The sequence below is a fragment of the Ictidomys tridecemlineatus genome, chromosome 7 (assembly GCF_052094955.1).
Source record: "Ictidomys tridecemlineatus isolate mIctTri1 chromosome 7, mIctTri1.hap1, whole genome shotgun sequence".
Classification (NCBI taxonomy): Eukaryota; Metazoa; Chordata; class Mammalia; order Rodentia; family Sciuridae; genus Ictidomys; species Ictidomys tridecemlineatus.
The window spans coordinates 14719268-14725310 of record NC_135483.1 but is presented as its reverse complement, the minus strand read 5'-3'; positions in this window follow the sequence as shown (position 1 = coordinate 14725310).

Below are 6043 nucleotides of genomic sequence, written 5' to 3'. Positions count from 1 at the left end.
GATGGCTTGGATATGTGTTATCCCTCAAAAGTTCATCTGGAAGAAAATGCAAGTTGGTTTAGAGGTGAAATGATTGGGTAATGAGAGCCTTAACCTAATCAGTGTGTTAATCACCTCATAGAGATAAACTGAAGGGTAACTGCAGGCAGGTAGAGCGTGGCTGCAGCAGGCAGGTTATTGGGGGCATGCCTTTAGGGTTTATATTTTTTCTCTGGAGAGCAGAACTCTCTCTATGCCTCCTGGTATCATGTTCCCAGCTGCTCTGTTCTGCCACACTCTTCTGCTATGATATTCTGGATTTGGGCCCCAAAGAATGGAAACTGTGGACCTCTGAAACCAGGAGCCCCCAAATAAAGTTTTCCTCCTCTAATTATTCTTGTCAGATCTTTGGGTCACAGCAACAAAAAAGCTGATTTAAACACATAATGACCTTATTTGTCTCTTTTTCAGTTTTTGGTTTAAAATCTATTTTGTCTAATAAGTATATCTAGTCCTCCTCATTTTTGGATTCTTTGCTCCGCAATGCCTATGCCACATCCACCCCCTATCCCCTTGCATTCTGATTCTCTGCCTCAAACACACCAGTGACAGAACTTCGGTTTTCTCCTTGTTCAAGTTCTTTGCTGAGGAAGGAAGCATGTCGGCACCTCTACTCACCCATCTTGCTTCACCCTCCAGATTTAATGTCTATTATTTTTTGACTGAATTATAAATGATATAAATTGCAGATTGTTAATGGCTAGATTTTGCTCTATTCCTTCAAAAAATGTTAGGGTTTCTTCTTTCAGGAAGTTTTTATATGTAGATCAGCTCACCCTTTCAAGAGTTTTGAAAAGGTCTTGTAGGTTGCACCTAGGTGATCATTGCTCTGGAATTAATTTATCCCCACTTCTGAAGCACAGTCTTCTGGGGTCTCTAGACTTTCCCGTGTACTCACTGAAGTCTATTTTGGGTGTTAGGTTTATAGATGATCCTGCCCTATGTGAGCTTCTGGAAATTTGCGGCCTACAGCTGTTGAATAATTATTCTTTCCTTGGATTTTCCTTAGATGTTGTTCTTTGCCCAGCTTCAAGAGATTTTCCCCTACACAAGAGTAAACAAGTGTTCACGACTCTGGTGGATTTCTTTGATCATTTCTCTGTGTAGGTTCCTCCTGTTAGGCGATTTGCTCCACCAATTCTAATAACTTTGACCTCCGTGAGTTCTGATAATCTGTCTCCTCACTTAAGTAAAATTGTCCTATTCTGTATGGGTTTGTCCTGTGTCACACTTTAGAAATTATCTGAAAGCAGAAAGTCTGGGTGATGGTAGGGCTCACCTCATTTTTTTAAAAGGGATTACAGTCCTGTTATGTATGTGGTTCATCATCTCAAAATAATCATTTCATATGTTCCAGTTTTGTGATTTATAGTGAGAAGGCAGTTTCAGACTCACATTGCTCTACAGAAGCGGAAGTCACGAGGTACAATTAAACCCTCACTTGGCCTACATTCCATGACCTGTTGACCACCTTGTGATATGCGGACCGTGTCTGTTGCTTCATTGTACATGTGTGTCATTGATATGTATTCCATTGTATTTCATTAGTCAACAGAGGTTTGTTCTCTTGGGAGATGGATTGAGTTTGCATAGTTAATTCTCTTCTTAAAGAATGTCTTCTTCATAATTTTTAAACATATTTTAAACTCAGTCATTTTATATAATCTCTAGAAACATTTGTCTCACCTTGTTCTTTGTATTCATTTTTTTTTCTACCAGTAAAAAGAAATAAGCACATATTAAAATTTTATAATAGGCACACACTGAATGAAAGAAACAAAATATTCATTTAAACTTCCTAAAAAAAGAAATCAAAATTAATATTATATATATTTATATCTTATTATATTCATCATTCTTTCATTTTTACACCTGCATTTAAAAATATTTTACGTTTCAATTTGTCTTTGGAGTATCATTATGAACTAAGGGACTTTCATGGGTACAGCTTGTTTCAATGAATCATGAGACTGTAATAATTATTTTGATGCTGAAATTTTCACAGCTTGGTGGTGCTAAACCCTTTAATTAGAATTTTTTTCCCTTTGAGTGGAGCTCTGTAACTACTCTTAGGCTCCACCCATAATTTCTTTTTTTTACTTGCCAAAATCTGTGACAGATTTTAACTTTTTAACTCCTGTGATTCTTCAGATATAATTGCAAATGTTTTTTAAGAGCTGATCATACTCTCATTGCTACTGCTGTGACTCCCATCCACCCCCACCCCATTTTCTGTGCTTGTGGCTGTTTATTCTCCATTTGGTACTTACCTGCCCCTGATAACCCACTTTCTTTTTCTTGTTTTCCTCTGCCTTTCTGCTCAGCTCTCTCTGTGTTGGAGGCTGATCCACTTGGAATCCATTGTCTGCAGGCTCAGGGTTTTGGCTCAGCGGATGGAAGGCACCATCAGGAGATGGAGTTTGGAGGCTCTCGGGAGGGCGACTGGAGCATGGACATCCTTGTTCCTCCTTGTTCTGGGGTGGCAGTGTGGACAGTGGCTACAACCTCCCACAGCAGAGTTCTCCTCTGCATGCTTCAGCTCTCACTAGACTCTGATCACACCGTTTCCTCCATTGTCCCTTTAGTCACCCAGATGGTGGTGACTTCCTGCTTTTGCCAGTGTCTGAGTGCCTCCACATCCTTAGTTGATTCCCCTAATTCTATTAGTGGTCATGCATTCTCTTTTGTTAAGACTTTTTGAGTGGAATTCCATTTCATCCTGGGACCCTAGCTGACATGATGATCATCCAAGATCCCCATGTTACTGTTGGCAAAGCTTGGCTCACAACTCTGAGCACACAGGGCTCCTGGGCTGTCTGATGAAGCTCTGATGCATGTTGTGGTGTGGATACATGCTCCTTCTTCTATTCCGGGGAGCCTTAGAGTTACCATGGGTAACCCTGTAGCCCTGAAGTAGATGGGCTGTAATACATATAATGACCAGCTTCTGACACCTGGCTAACCACTCTGGACCTCAAATAAGGAATTAAAACCTTGGCAGGATTCTATCAATTTTATACTCTTCTTGCCTTTTTATTATTATTATTATTATTATTATTATTATTATTATTATTATTATTTTTGGCTCTCAATAGCAGCTATTAGTCTTAACTCTTCAGGTGGGAAAGTAGAAAGTCACTAAGATCTCACTAGTGGAAAATAAGGGTTAAATAATTTTTAAACTAGTGTAACAGGATATTCCAATAAAATATTTATTTATTTTTTGCAAAACATTATTAAAAAATAAAGCTGTTGTCTCCTATTTCTGTTTGTACTTCTTCACTTCGTCGTGTCCATGTTCAGATTCCTGCGGTAGAAGTGGCAGTGGCTTCTTCTCTTCTTGGGACGTGGCAGCTGTAAAACTCTTGGCCCCTCTGGAGAGTAGGGAAGTGGTGTGTCCACTTCAACTCCAGAATTCTCACTACTATTTGATTATCAGCTTTCACTTTTGTGTTGATCTAATATGTCTCAGGATGCATGAGGCCAGTTCTGAGCCATTTTATTGCTTTTCTCTGGGAATGCCGACCAAGCCCTCTCTTCCCTCCAGGGAGTCAACTGGGGGAGAGGGTGAGTCATATCCCAGCATTCCTGGGGGTACCCATGCAAGAAGATGTCAGCTGGCCCTCATGGGTCCCAGGCTGTGAGACAGAGACACAACTGACAGGGCCAACATTGGCAGAGCTGGGGCGTGGGTTTCTAGAATCCATTCTGTATTACACGACATTCATTTTTGAGTCAGGACTTGGAACAATTTTTACAACTTTTTCTCAAACCATCCGGCCAACTAATTTTCTGTTCACTGGCCTCTTGAATCAATTAGTCAGTCCACACCAGATAATAAGGAATGATGAATCCGATGATGTACACCGCTAGAGAAGGAGAGTGCCTGCATATTAAGCACTCAGAAGAGTAAATCCTCAACAGATGCTTGGTGGTGGTCTTCAAGCTGAGTTTCACAGAACCCTGGAGGTTCTCAGAGGCTCTACCATGTAAACCATCCTGGAGGGAGAGGAGGGGTGAAGGTGGACAAGGCCCAGGGCCTCCTCCCGGGATTTACCCAGAATAGCTCCTCTTGTATGATTTCTGCATGTGGATTTTTCTTTTCAATTTTACAGAGGAAGTTATTCTCTATACAACTATATAGTTATTCTATCTTTTTTAAACAAAAATAAAGAGCGTAAACCACTGATCTATAAAGCACAAAGTCACAAAACAATTGTGTAGCCATTTATTGCACTTTGATGTCGACACAACTTAATCACAATAAGAAAGAAGAAAACTCTATTGATTTTTATTCCTGTGAAATTATCATCTCTCCTGGAATTCCCACTCTGCAGGGGAGTCGTCTGGTTGTAACTGTAATTTTTAACACCATAAAAGAGAAGTCATCTATCACAATTGTCTCAGAGTTGAAGAAACTGTCACTGCATTAATTGTGATTACCTCTTCCCCACTCTCAAATTCTGCACGATGTCCTTTTTTAGTATAATTGTCACTGGAGCCATGAGTCCCTCTGAATATGTCTCTCAGCTTTCATGCTGCTTTAGTGGCTGGCTGTGAGAAATGGAATATCATATCTATCTTGTGCTTCTCTCTCATTTCCACTTTTGGTCTCAGTTCGTGACTTTCTTTGCATACATTTACACTCATCATCTCATTTATAAAATAAATCAAGAGACTTTATAGGTCCCTTTAATGTGGTAACATACAGGGTGCCGAGCTTTTTCCAGATATTTTATAGATTCAAATGATTCACTTCCTTTATTTCTTCCTCCAGTTCTTACAGTGTTACTATGCCTCTTTTAGCACATGGAAAGTTATAATTCTGCAATGCAATTTTATAAGTTCACAAGGCAATGCTTTTGTATGTATACATAATTGACATATAAATAAATAACTGTTTATATTGAGTGTATGTACATATGTAATTTGACTCTACTCCCTATAGGAAAAGATAGCAACAGTCAATTTCTGCTCCCCCACTTACTAGCTCTAAGACCTTGGCTTTCTAAGTTGCAGAACTGAGTGATTGTATCTAAATCTCGTAGAGTTTATATGATGATGTATCATATGTATATAATAGACAGCCATGCTATAATTGATCTTCATTTTCTGCCATGGTCCCTCTGACCCATGGAATTAGAGTTTTGATAATGATAAGGAACCTAATTTTAATTAATTAAGGGTGGTCAGATTGTTATATCCAGGTGAACACTGCTTTTCTATGTGGTCACCCATTGTTTGAATAATTTTATTTCAACCATCTTTGTTTGAAAAAAAATTTTATTGAATACCACCATCAATCAGGCAGGCATTAAATTTGGGATTGAGGTTGAAATACACAATACTCACGTTTTCTTGGAAATTGCATCCTGAAAGAGACGGATGCTTGAAAAATCAAGCATTTAAAATTACAAAATTAAAAATCATGGATTTAAAATTGCAGTACTGTCAAGTGCTATCTGAGAGAAGAAAAGGCCTTATGAGTGCTTTTTAAAAGGGAGTTGATTGAGCCTGCAGGGATCAAGAACGATTTCTCCAAGGACGGCTTCTTGAGATGGGATCTGAAGGATGGGATCAAGAAGGCACAAGGAATTGTGGGAGGGGCCCAGGAGGCAATGGGATTGGCAGAAGAACGCCCTTAGTATAAGCAGTGAGTATAAAGGACCAAAGAAGTTAGAGCATGGTGGAGAGGTACAAGTAGAGAGATGCCATTGGCCAACAGTGATGGGACTTCTCTGTACACTGGTGTAACTCCCAGCACTGTGCCTGAATTCACTCATTCAGTCCTTACCCTGCCTCTACAACTTGGGTGTTATTTTTTCCATCACTCCCACTGTATGAATTTGGAAACTGAGGTCTTTTGGGGGGGGGGAGGGTACTGGGGATTGAATTAGGGGCACTCGACCGCAAACCACATCCCCACCCCTATTTAGTATTTTATTTAGACACAAAGTCTCACTGAGTTGCTGAGGACTTCATTTTGCTGAGGCTGGCTTTGAAC